Here is a 13122-nt window from a genome sequence, read left to right on the forward strand (position 1 = left end):
TCAAACTCGCTCGGCCCCGCTCGGCCCCGCTCGGCCCCGCTCGGCCCCGCTCGGCCCCGCTCGGCCCCGCTCGGCCCCGCTCGGCCCCGCTCGGCCCCGCTCGGCCCCGCTCGGCCCCGCTCGGCCCCGCTCGGCCCCGCTCGGCCCCGCTCGGCCCCGCTCGGCCCCGCTCGGCCCCGCTCGGCCCCGCTCGGCCCCGCTCGGCCCCGCTCGGCCCCGCTCGGCCCCGCTCGGCCCCGCTCGGCCCCGCTCGGCCCCGCTCGGCCCCGCTCGGCCCCGCTCGGCCCCGCTCGGCCCCGCTCGGCCCCGCTCGGCCCCGCTCGGCCCCGCTCGGCCCCGCTCGGCCCCGCTCGGCCCCGCTCGGCCCCGCTCGGCCCCGCTCGGCCCCGCTCGGCCCCGCTCGGCCCCGCTCGGCCCCGCTCGGCCCCGCTCGGCCCCGCTCGGCCCCGCTCGGCCCCGCTCGGCCCCGCTCGGCCCCGCTCGGCCCCGCTCGGCCCCGCTCGGCCCCGCTCGGCCCCGCTCGGCCCCGCTCGGCCCCGCTCGGCCCCGCTCGGCCCCGCTCGGCCCCGCTCGGCCCCGCTCGGCCCCGCTCGGCCCCGCTCGGCCCCGCTCGGCCCCGCTCGGCCCCGCTCGGCCCCGCTCGGCCCCGCTCGGCCCCGCTCGGCCCCGCTCGGCCCCGCTCGGCCCCGCTCGGCCCCGCTCACACGTCCAGACACACGTCCAGGCGCGGGCGTGTGTCCTAGGCTCCGCCCCTCGCTGTCCCTTTCCTCTGGAACCTAACGCTTGCGTCTCTGGTGTCGCCACTTGAAGGACGAGAGTTTACAGCAATTCCTGAAGCCGAGACTTAGTAGGTGCGGGCTCCCCGAGAATAGTGAGGTACTGTTTTTTGCTTTTCAGTCTTGTTCAGCTCCGCCCGTAGGGTCCCCTCTACTCTATATCTTTGGTCGCGGGTCACTTCGGACCTTCCTAATCCCCCAGCCTTTCCTCCCCAAGTAAATTCAGTTGTTACCTTGAGAGGCCCGTGGTCTGATTTCCTTTCAGTGTAAAATCCTGAGGTAACATATATCGTGCACGAAATATATAGTAATTTATAGGGGAAAGTCATTATAATTGAGACATGGCACTTGATAATTTTGTAAATATACCAAAACACTTGTTGAGGAGCTAGCTTAGAATTTCATCTTTGCAACTGGTGGTGGAGCTGGAGTTCTTTCTCGAGTGTTACGGAGGCGTATTACTGTCCTTTTCTGGTTTATATGACCAGGGTAATAAATTGACTACAGAGACTCTTCACTTTAGGAGATTATTTTCAGTGATGCTACTTACTGGTATGAGCTCTAGAATCAATAAAAATATAAAATGGTCTCTATGCTCAGAGATTTCCAACTCTTTGAGACTCCATGGAGTGTAGCCCGCCAGGCTCCTGTGTCCATGGGATTTCCCAGGCAAGAATACTGGAGTGGGTTGCCATTTCCTAATCCTGGGGATCTTCTGACTCAGGGATAAAACCCCCATCTCTTGCACCTCCATTGGCAAGAGGATTGTAACCACTGAGCCATCTGGGACGCCTCTTTGGTCTGATACTAGTGTTTTACTTGAATTAAAGAATTGAGTTTTGGTTGGTAGTTTTCCAGTCAGTGAGACCGAGTGTGGATAATGCTGAATTATGGACTGCTGACAAGTGCAGTGGAAAGTGGTGTATACGAGATCGGAGAATCTGAAGACATTTAAAGGATAGTTTTAGATTTTGTGCATCAAGGTTGACTGTCAGTGCTACACTAATCCTAAGATGATTATGTGGGGCAGGTGGACAAGGAGCAGTTAGCTTCAAGTAATGAGACCTGGTTATTTGTGGGAATGTTGTTGGTGGAATATTGTCAGAGATAAAAATTTAGTTGAAAATGCTTCTAACTAACAGACCTTTGATAGAGTTGAGTAGGAGTGGGTTGTTTCATTAATTAAAATTAATCGGAGAAGGGAGGTTGTCCTAGAATTGTGAAGCCAGTGACAGGAGTGCTGTACACAGCTGTGTGGGATGTAGAGTCAGGGTTATTAATAGGCTCAGGTCTTGGTGTGCAACATGTGGGCTGATTGGATAATAAGATCTTAAGAATGGAAGCCTGTGAGGACTGGCAATCCTGTTAATGGGAGACTTCATAATGAGGGCTGTAGTGGGGAAATGCATTGCTTTCAGCGGTTTATCTACTCAGAGTGTGGGATACTGATTTTACTGTGGTTAGAGTGGCCAGAAGCTTTGGAATCTAAGAGGCTATGAAGGAGGCCCCCCATTCCTTAAAGAGCTGGGGTATTTTCCATTAGGTCAGTCAGGGACAACAGGCGGCAGTGAGATTGGGGCCTTTCTCTGTGACTTCTTCCCTGAGCTCAATAGAGCCAAATCTCAAGGATCTTTAAAACTTTGTGATATCCCCAGTTCCTGGCATGTTTTCCCAGGAGGGCCAGTTTCTTGGTCTCCATACTGAGTGCCCAGTGCCCTTGCATTTGAGGCTTGTGTGTTTCTGTGTGTTGCCCGGGCCCAGTGGTCGCTACTGTTTAGCCCTGTTGCTCAACAGAGCACAGAAAAGTGGTGAAAAAAATGTGGGAAAGTGGAGAGGAAGCTATCGGGGGTCTAGGAGAGTTGTGAGAGGAGGCAGGTTTCGGCCTCTGGATGAGCCCTATGAATGGTGTATGCGTGTGTTGCAAGCACAGTGGTGTGACCCAATACAGGCTCGCTCTGCTGCCTGCGAGAGAGACCAGTGCTTCGGGGAGATGACTTCTTGAGGCAAACAATGGGACTTCATTTTGAAAACCAGCCAACCAAGAAGATGGCTAGCTAATATCTCAAGATAGCCATCTTGTTGGTGTCTGGATGCCAGATTCTTTTATGAAACCAGAGAAAGAAGCAATGAGGAAATAAAGTCAGAAGGGAGGATCGAGAGGGAGAGGCAGTGGGGAAGTAAGGTAAAAAGGGCCATCAGTAACGGGCCATCAGTCTTGCAGTACATCTCAGGGACAGCCAGCCTTCTGTGTTCATCTCTTCTTTCCTGCAGCCATTCACAGGTTGTGAGATCAGAGCAACTCCCTGTGAGCTCAACAAAGGCACTTTAGTTTAACAGTCAGGCCAAGAGGTAGGGTCCTCTGAGGCCAGCCATTATGGAGGATTACAATAACCACAGCAGTGAAAAGCAAGGCAAAGAAACCATTCCAACTTGGAATCAGAATTGGCTCTTCCTGCAACAGTTGTGGGATCACGTTGTGTGGAACTGTTGACAAGGGTGGTCTCAGTTTTGACTGGAGGACCTGGATGTGGGCTCATGGCTAATTGTGGGTTGCCTGGAAGGGTGGGCATGCCACAGTGTCTTAGCTCAGTTTCCGTGGGACACAGATGCTGTGACTGAGGTTTGTGTGTGTTGGTTGATTGGGAAGGTCATGATCACACCTGTGGAGGAAGGAAGGAAGTGGAATTGGGAAGAGGACTGTTACCCTGCAGTGTGTTAGAATCAAGGCCTGAGCTGAGCCCACAGGGAGGGATGGGTGCGTTAGTCCTGGAGGTGGGATCCAGAAGGTTCCCCACAGCATCAACTCCATGGAGTGGATTTTGTGATGTCTTTTGGAAGGGCAAGAATCACTGTGCAACATTAAAATAACTGTTGGTAAAATCCCGGAGATGATATTGCAGGTTACTTTTAGTATTTTCTGTTATTTTGAGTTGTAATGAAGAGGGTTTCCGATGGATTTGGAAGGGGAAAAAGACCTTGGAGTGTATCTTTGGAAGTTGTTGAAGTCTCACTGGGACATGTGCATCAGCAGACACATCTTTTTATTATTAGAGTTTGGAGATGACAGTTTTTGGGCTGGCTGAGGTCACTGTGACTGATAAGAAGCTGTCTTGAATCCGGTTTGCTGCTTGGGCACCTTCATGTGTATTATTCCATCATAAATGCATGAGTTGTTAAACCTTGGTATCTTTCTGGGGATTGCATAGCACAATGGATGGATTATTACTGAATGTGTGGAGAGTGTGTTGAACCAGATGAAATTTCATAAGGGCCTTTCAACCTAGAAGGAAAATGGTGCTAAACTTTGATGGCAGAGGGATTTCATTAGGGAGGGGCCATTAAATCTCAGGATGTAAGGAAAGATCGGGCTCCCCAGGTGATGCTGTTGATAAAGAATCACCTGCCAGTGCAGGAGACAGAAGAGACGCGGGTTTGATTCCTGAGTTGGGAGGAGGGCATGACAACCTACTCCATGATCAGAGGAGTCTGGTGGACTACAGTCCATAGGGTCGCAAAGAGTCAGACATGGCTGAAGTGACTTAGCTCATGGGCACAGGGAAGGATTATTCGTAGACTCCGAGGACCATCAGCTCCATAGCAATCTGAAGTACAAAGGCTTATTCTGGAGATGATGCAGCTGCTATTTCTTGCTGCCAGTGCAATGAGGTTCTCTCCATGTCTTTCCAAATCACGTGCATGTGCCACATACCTGCACAATACAGGTAAACAGGAACTCTTGTGAATGGTTGGTGGGAATGTAAATAGTACATGGAAAACAGTATGGAAGTTCCTCAAATATTAAAAAGAGAACATGCATAGGATCTCAGAGTCTCACTTCTGATTATATACCCAAAGGAAGCAGAATCAGTATATTTTTTTAAAATATTTATTTATTTGACTCCAATGGGCCTTAGTTGTGGATCACGAGATCTTTTTTGCATCACACAGGACCTTTCATCCTGGCAGGGGGGCTCTGGAGTATGCCTGCTCTGTCTTTGTGGTACCTGGGCTTAGTTACTCTGCTGCATGTGGGATCTTATATCCGCAACCAAGGATTGAACAAGGATTGAGTCCCCTTTGTTGCAAGGCAGGTTCTTAACCTGGAATTCCTGTGACCACCAGGAATGTCCTGTGAGAAATAAGTATTTTGAAGGAGTTACCTGCATTTGGCATCACTGACTCGATGGACGTGAGTCTGAGTGAACTCCGGGAGTTGGTGATGGACACGGAGGCCTGGCGTGCTGCGATTCATGGGGTCGCAAAGAGTCGGACACAACTGAGCAACTGAACTGAACTGATCTGGACCTGCATTCGTATAATCAATATTTCTTTGTTCACAACAATCATTTTTCTTCAAATAACACAGTTTTATCCGATTTCACTTCTTCATAACAGAACCTCGTAATGCCCCAAAGGCTCTCAAGGTTGAAAGAATCCGTTGAAGTTTCTTTTCATGGTGAAATCAAATTATAGTTAATTTGAGGATTATATACTAATAATTTGCACTTGAGTTATTTTCTCCACACTCTGTCTGTCGTGGAGCTTTTATAGACTCTGGCCCCCTAAAACCTACTCCCCTGTTTATGGATGTTCCTGTATGATATTTCCCAATGTCCTCCTTTGTTCCCAATAAAACCAATAGTATGCACCTGATTTACATGGAGTGAAAACAGGAAAATAAACATGTAAACAATTAGGAAATAAACTTCAGAACGAAGGTTAAAAGTGGTAGCTCGTCCAGCGTGCCTGAAGCAGCTTAGCACAGCAGGCAGCCTTTACCAAGTCCTTGACATACATAACCCACTTTGCCTGAGGCCTCAACCTTGGGCAAATTAGAATTTCAAACCAAAGGGAAAGAAAAAGGTCAAAGAGACATTTTCAATCTCAAGCTGAAAACTATGGTGTCTGTCTGTCCATCTGTGTGTCTGGATTTATGCATGTCACACTGTGTGTTTTTGGATAATATTGCTGAGGTTACTTTGTAAGTGAGATGTAATTCTGTTGGCTTTAAAAAAGAAAAACTAAGCACTTACAAATCAAACAGTTACGAGAAATTAACCTAAATGAATTTCAGATGCACATGAACTGGGATATATTCACTGCTAAATATCTAGTAAAAAAACGTTTGTTTGCTCATCTAAGTAAGACATGAGTTGAGTCATCAAACTGTGTAATGCTTTTATTGTATTACACTGAATACTGAGAGTTCAATCTCTGCATTGGAAAGATCCCTGGAGAAGTAAACAGCAACCCACTTCAGTGTCCTTGCCTGGAGAATCCCATGGAGGAGCTGGCAGGCTACAGTCCATGGGTTTGCAAAGAGTTGTACATGCCTGAAGCGATTTAGCACACACATAGGCACTGATTACTGATAATTTTCTGTCATAGAGAAACTAAAGAGTTTTTGGATTATTAATGTTTGCTGCTACCCTGAGATGTTCTTCATAAGAAAGCAAATGTTTTTTAGAAGTTATCACTGTATTTATGGTCACCATTCTACAAAATGCTAATATAATGGACAGTTCATGGTTGTTTAAGGAAAGTAAGACCTGTGTTGTTAGTAACAAAATGTATGAGCAATGACATTGATTTGGGATGCTCATAGCAGTGAATGGCAGTGAGCGGAAGCTGGAAGCAAGTTCTTAATTTCCCAGATTGAGACACCTAACCCCTGGACCACAGCAGCCAACGTTAAGGGCTAAGGTCCCTAGACTGGCCTGCCTCAGTTCAGTTGAGTTGCTCAGTCGTGTCCGACTCTTTGCGAACCCATGAATTGCAGCACGCCAGGCCTCCCTGTCTTATCACCAACTCCCGGAGTTCACTCAGACTGACGCCCATCGAGTCAATGATGCCATCCAGCCATCTCATCCTTGGTCGTCCATTCTCCTTCTGCCCCTGATCCCTCCCAGCATCAGGTCTTTTCCAATGAGTCAACTCTTCACATCAGGTGGCCAAAGTACTGGAGTTTGAGCTTTAGCATCATTCCTTCCAAAGAAATCCTAGGGCTGATCTGCTTCAGAATGGACTGGTTGGATCTCCTTGCAGTCCAAGGGACTCTCAAGAGTCTTCTCCAACACCACAGTTCAAAAGCATCAATTCTTCGGTGCTCAGCCTTCTTCACAGTCCAACTCTCACATCCATACATGACCACAGGAAAAACCAAAGCCTTGACCTGAGGGACCTTAGTCGGCAAAGTAATGTCTCTGCTTTTGAATATGCGATCTAGGTTGGTCATAACTTTTCCTGCATGGAGTAAGCGTCTTTTAATTTCATGGCTGCAGTCACCATCTGCAGTGATTTTGGAGCCCCAAAAAATAAAGTCTGACACTGTTTCCACTGTTTCCCCATCCATTTGCCATGAAGTGATGGGACCGGATGCCATGATCTTCGTTTTCTGAATATCGAGCTTTAAGCCAACTTTTTCACTCTCCTCTTTTACTTTCATCAAGAGTCTTTTTAGTTCCTCTTCACTTTCTGCCATAAGGATGGTGTCATCTGCATGTCTGAGGTTATTGATATTTCTCCCGGCAGTCTTGATTCCAGCTTGTGCTTCATCCAGTCCAGCGTTTCTCATGATGTACTCTGCATATAAATTAAATAAGCAGGGTGACAATATACAGCCTTGACGTACTCCTTTTCCTCTTTGGAACCAGTCTGTTGTTCCATGTCCAGTTCTAACTGTTGCTTCCTGACCTGCATACAGATTTCTCAAGAGTCAGGTCAGGTGATCTGGTCTTCAAATCTCTCTCAGAATTTTCCACAGTTTATTGTGATCCACACAGTCTGCCTAGTCAAGAACAAATTTAGATGATGAGGCAGTTGATAGACAGTAAAGGACATAGTTTATTGAAAGGAACAGTGTCTCTCTTAACAAACAAGGGTTTTTCCTTTCTTTGTCCTTGCCATAATTATTCCCTGAGATTAGAGAATGACTGTGTACTTACCCTGTTTTTGTTGGGTATAAATTGCTCAACTGGAGCCCATGTATCTCTTATCTCAGGGAATGCAAAGGGGAAGATGACACATTCAAAACATTTACCATGGAGCCCATCAGTCTCCTTTCAGAAAATTACATTTTATTAGGGAGAAAGAAAGTAGGTCTGATTTACAGGTGGCTGCTTCTAAATGAAGAAAAGGATTTAATTAGAAAAAGTTTTTATGCAAAGTGGACCTCCAAGAAAAGAGGTCCCAAAAGGCAAAGTCTTTATATGATCTGTAACAATCTGTCATTTGACTCCTGTCAGTGTTGTTGCTTGTCTATGGGAAGCATGTGATGAGGTGTTTCAAAGGGATCTGTTTCCTCTTTGTCCCCCTTCTGTGCTGAATTCCATCGGATGCCTGCTTTTTGGTCTGTGTAGAACATCACTGACATCTCCAGAGATTATTCTGGACCCAGGCTGGTTCTCTTCCTATTTGCTGCACTTGGGAGACCTCACTGGAAGAAGGGAAAGACTGGCAGCTCTTCGATTGCATTTGGTGTCTCAGATCCTACACAGATCTGCCCTCAACCTGTCTTTCTGTTCAGAGCCCTCAGCTGTTCTTGTTGTTATTACTTTTGCCACATCCTTCAGGGGTGTGTGTAACAGGAATATGGTTAGGATCTTCTGTGATTGTAACTCAGGAAACTTGTAAGGACAGTGCATATTGATTGAGGTCCTCTCTTAGACACGACCTGAATTGATATCTTGTTGGTGCCTTGGAAACAATTTCCATGAAGGATGGCTGAGTAACACAATTACACAGGTCAGTTCTTGTGTCTGATCTGAAGTTTCCTTTTTACACTCCTGGAGTTCATTGTAACTTTTTGTCCTCTGTTCTGCCCAAGTGGGCCCTGATGGTTCAGAGCATGTATGAATCTGTATGTCTTGGTTTCAGTCCTGCTTTTCCTCATTTACTTTCATATTCCATGGAGTTGTGTACAGGAACCCTGTGAATCCACTACCTTTATTTGTAAAATGGAGGTAATTAGTGCTGTTAGGTGGCATAGAACGTTGCCTGTTTTACAGAAAAGGTCAGAAGTTACTGGTTTGTTTGTCCCCCCCCCCCCCCCCACTGTGCCATGTGGCAGGTTGTGTTAGTTGCCCATTCCTGGATGGAATCTGTGCCTCCTCCAGTGTATATGTGTAGTCCTAACAACTGGACCACCAGGGAATTTGCCTCAAGGATTACTTTTGCTTAAAGAATATATTTACTTCCTGTCTTGCTTATTGTGACATCTCTTTGTCTACTTTACAGCTTGTATGTTTTTATTTTACTTTTCATTTTTATGAGTGTTGTCTCTGACTCTGGTTAATAGGTTTTCAAATAATATTGGTTTTCTTCATACCAATACATTACATTTTTTAAATGTTTTTATTTTTGGTTGCACTGGATCTTTGTTGCCTCAGGGGCTTTTCGCCACTTGTGGCAGGCAAGGGCTACTCTCTACTTGCAGTGCACAGACTTCTCATTCTAATGCCTTCTCTTGTTACAGTGTGTTGGCTCTATGCCTGTGCACAGTAGTTGTGACTCCCAAACTCTGGAACACAGAGTTGTGGCCTACAGGCTTAGTTGATCCCAAGGTATGAGGGAACTTCTCGGGAGAGGATTGGAACTCTTGTGCATTAATTACCAGGTGGATTCTTTACCTCTGAGCCAGAAGGAAGGCCCCAAAGCTTATTCCTTGACATGTATCTTGGAACCAATGAACTGAGCAAGTTAAAGTTACTGTATAAATAGGGAATTGCTGTACTGAATGACTGTCCTTCAAGTCAAGAATGTTTCATTTATTAATATTTTGTTATTTAAAGATGATGGCCTTTATGTATTACACAATGTAACTGACAGGAACAACTTGTCAATGTCATAAAATGCCTATACATCTATCTGCTGATAGATTTATAAGAGGTATTTAGAAAATTTTTCTATTTTTTTTCCATTATTTTAGGGAATTTACTGAACAGTTGTCAGCTGCTATTTCTGTTTTCCATTATTCGTTAAAGTGCTTCTTTGGGATTATTTACCATTGCAGTGTATTGCCTGTTAATGAATGCTTGTTCAGTTGATCATTCTGTCTGACTCTTTGTGATCTCATGGACAGGAGCCTGCTAAGCTCCTTATCTATGGAATTGTTTTCAGGCAAAAATGGTTTGGTGACTGCCATTTCCTCCTCAGGGGATGTCTGCCACCTAGGGATTGAAGCTCCCTATCCTATATCTCCTGCACTGGCAGGCTAATTTTTTACTACCAAGTCACCTATGTAGCGCTATCTGTTCTTTACCATTTACTTATTTATAAGTATGCATAAAGTATGTACAACATGCCATATTTTCTCCTCAATTATGAGACAATAGTGTGTTTACTACCAAGTAGAATGAGTTTAGAAGTCATGGTGCAAAAATACCCTTTTCTTTAAGAACTGACATGAGTTTGGAAAAAATTAATATGTTCTCAATGTATCTTTGAAGCTACGTACCCTAAAATTAATTTGGATCACATGTGATTACTCTTTGATTTTTAAAGAGTTCTATTCGTTTAGTGTTTGAAACATTTTTAAGATCATCATTGGGAAGATGCCTAATTCTGTTCGGCATGGATATGCCTTTTGGTGTAATACCATGTACTCAGCATGAGACAGTTTATTTATGAATTGTAATTGACAGAATGCATATGGTGTTTGTATTTCATAGATGTGTCTCAAATACATATGATCAAGAAGTTACAGGCAAAAGGAGACAGTGGTAAAGAAGAAATTTTTCAAAGAGTGGTGTTTGGAAGCGCCGAAAGCCATGAAATTGAAGATTATTTCTTCAGAAAGAAACAGAAAAATATGCATGATTTGGAGTCTCTGTGGACAGATGATGAAAGAAATGACAGAGAAACCTCTCTATCCCATAACAAAAATCTCACCGATAGAAGAGATCATGATGGTAGAAGTGATGCAGGAAATAAGCCTGTTGAAAGGCATGGATCAAGCTTTCAGGATCAGTTGCAGATACTTGAATCTGAAGGGACAGTTTCTGAATGTAGTCAGGTTGTGGTGAATATCAACAATAGCACCTCAGGTTTACCACCTCAGAGAACTCATAGTGTTTGAAAGGCAATTCTCATAAACAAGAGAGTGCCGTTATACATCCCTCAGAACTGGTACGAGACCAGGAAGCACAGAAGAAAAATACGTACAGTTGTAATGAGTGTAACATAACTTTTCTTCAGGACTCAGAATTCACTCGGAGAAGGCAATGGCACCCCACTCCAGTACTCTTGCCTGGAAAATCCCATGGATGGAGGAGCCTGGTAGGCTGCAGTCCATGGGGTCACTGAAAGTTCGATGCGACTCAGTGACTTCACTTTCACTTTTCACTTTCATGCATTGGAGAAGGAAATGGCAACCCACTCCCGTGTTCTTGCTTGGAGAATCCCAGGGATGGTGGAGCCTGGTTGGCTGCCGTCTATGGGGTCACACAGAATCGGACGACTGAAGAAACTTAGCAGCAGCAGCAGCAGCAGCAGCAGCAGCAGAACTCACTAGACATCAAGGAATCCATACAGGAAGAAAAGCATATAAATGTACCATATGTTGTAAGTCTTTTAATAATAAATCGACCCTTATTGTTCATCAGAGAAATCATACTGGAGAAAAACCATATAAATGTGCTGTATGTGGCCACTGCTTTAAACAGCATACACAGCTGCAACATCATCGGTGAGTTCATACTGGAGAGAAACCATGTAAATGTGATGTGTGTGGAAAGGCCTTTAGGCGAAAAGCGAGGCGTACAGTTCATCAGACCCTTCATACTGGAGAGAAACCGTATACATGTGAAGTATGTGGTCATGGCTTTACTTGAAAGTCGTACCTTGGAATTCAATAAAGAGTTCATACCGGAGAGAAACCATATAAATGTGATGTGTGTGGCAAGGTCTTTAGTATAAATTTAAGGCTTGTAGTTCATTGGAGAGTACTACTGGAGAGAAACCATATACATGTGAAGTATGTGGCCATGGCTATACTCAAAAGTCAATATTTTTAATTCATCAGAGAATTCATACCGAAGGAAAACCATATAAATGTGATGTATGTGGCAAGGCCTTTAGTGTAAGTTCAAGGCGTTTAGTTCATCGGAGAGCACATACCAGAAAGAAAGCATGTAAATGTGATGTGTGTGGAAAGGCCTTTAGTCAAAAAGCAAGGTGTACAGTTCATCAGACCCTTCATACTGGAGCGAAATCACATACATGTGAAGTATGTGGCCGTGGCTATACTCGAAAGTCAATACTTGTAATTCATTGGAGAATGCATACTGGAGAGAAACCATATAAATGTGATCTATGTGGCAAGGCCTTTAATGTAAATGCAAGGCTTGTAGTTCATCGGAGAGTTCATACTGGAGAGAATCCATATACATGTGATGTGTGTGGAAAGGCCTTTAGTCGAAAAGCAAGGTGTACAGTTCATCAGACCCCTCATACTGGAGTGAAACATATACATGTGAAGTATGTGGCCGTGGTGATACTTGAAAGTCAGTACTTGTAATTCATTGGAGAAGGCATACTGGAGACAAACCATATAAATGTAATCTATGTGGCAAGGCCTTTAGTGTAAATGCAAGGCTTGTAGTTCACTGGAGATTTCATACTGGAGAGAAATTATATAAATGTGATATGTGTGGAAAGGCCTTTAGTCGAAATTCAGGCCTTGTAGTTCATACTGGAGAGAAACCGTGTAAATGTGATGTATGTAGGCAGGCCTTTCATCGAAATTCAATCCTTGTAATTCATGGGAGAATTCATACTGGAGAGAAACCTTACAAATATAACCATTGGGGCAAACATTTTAGTGCACAGTCATGCTTAAATTGCCATTAATTTATGTGGCAATAAATAATAATAATTTAAAAAATATAACTGATTCAGTTTGCTCTGTGCCTGATACTAACAAAACATTGTGAACCTACTCCTTTCAAATTGTAATAAAAGCACAAAGACGAGGTGGAGTGAGGTGGATTTATACTGGGGGGTGACGTGTGTCTGGGTGTAGGGTACTACTGGGTCCCAAGAGGATTCAGATCTTTTAAGGGATCGGGATAAATGACAGTCGAGGGACTCAGCCACACATATGCATGTATCCATTCTCCCCCAAACCCCTGTCCCATCGAGGCTGCCACATAACATTGAGCAGAGCTCTGTGCTATACAATCGGATGTTTCTGTTTTGTAAATGAGTTCATTGGTATCTTTTTTCAGATTCCAAATATAAGTGATGTCTAATCTTTATCTTTCTCTGCCTTCAGTTCAGTCCAGTCGCTCAGTTGTGTCCGACTCTTTGTGACTCCATGAATCACAGCAGGCCAGGCCTCCTTGTCGAT

General features: G+C 45.0%; 1 long non-coding RNA gene across 1 annotated transcript; it reads left to right on the forward strand.

Moving 5' to 3' along the window:
* The first annotated feature begins 698 nt into the window (after window positions 1–698).
* On the forward strand, window positions 699–12745 carry LOC138419215 (uncharacterized). Its single transcript, XR_011248890.1, has 2 exons — window positions 699–876; window positions 10445–12745. It is a non-coding gene; the product is annotated as an uncharacterized lncRNA (long non-coding RNA).
* The last annotated feature ends 377 nt before the right edge of the window (window positions 12746–13122 follow it).

Source organism: Ovis canadensis, chromosome 14 (genome assembly GCF_042477335.2).
Source record: "Ovis canadensis isolate MfBH-ARS-UI-01 breed Bighorn chromosome 14, ARS-UI_OviCan_v2, whole genome shotgun sequence".
NCBI classification, from domain to species: Eukaryota; Metazoa; Chordata; class Mammalia; order Artiodactyla; family Bovidae; genus Ovis; species Ovis canadensis.